At 57.2% G+C, this 276-nt stretch overlaps 1 pseudogene; it reads right to left on the minus strand.

Moving 5' to 3' along the window:
• The window catches only part of LOC119333380, an 11244-nt pseudogene that overhangs the window by 10580 nt on the left and 388 nt on the right, over positions 1-276 (minus strand).

The following is a 276-nucleotide window of genomic DNA, read 5'->3' on the forward strand; positions in this document are numbered from 1 at the left end:
CACGTGGTAGCTCCTAGTAAAAAAACAGATGATATTTATGCCGACGACCGCCGTTAGGGCCGTCGGCATAGACTTGACGGTGTCAGCCCGCCGTCTGTCCCCGGGCCACCTCTATGTCGACGACCTATCTATGCCTACGGCTGCCGTAGGCATAGATCGATGTATGCCGACGGCCTTACTATGCCTACGGCTGCCGTAGGCATAGATGGAGCTATGCCGACGGCTTTTCTATGCCGACGGTGTTCGCCAGGCCGTCGGCATAGCTCCATCTATGCC

The sequence above is a fragment of the Triticum dicoccoides genome, chromosome 7A (assembly GCF_002162155.2).
Source record: "Triticum dicoccoides isolate Atlit2015 ecotype Zavitan chromosome 7A, WEW_v2.0, whole genome shotgun sequence".
Taxonomy (NCBI): domain Eukaryota; kingdom Viridiplantae; phylum Streptophyta; class Magnoliopsida; order Poales; family Poaceae; genus Triticum; species Triticum dicoccoides.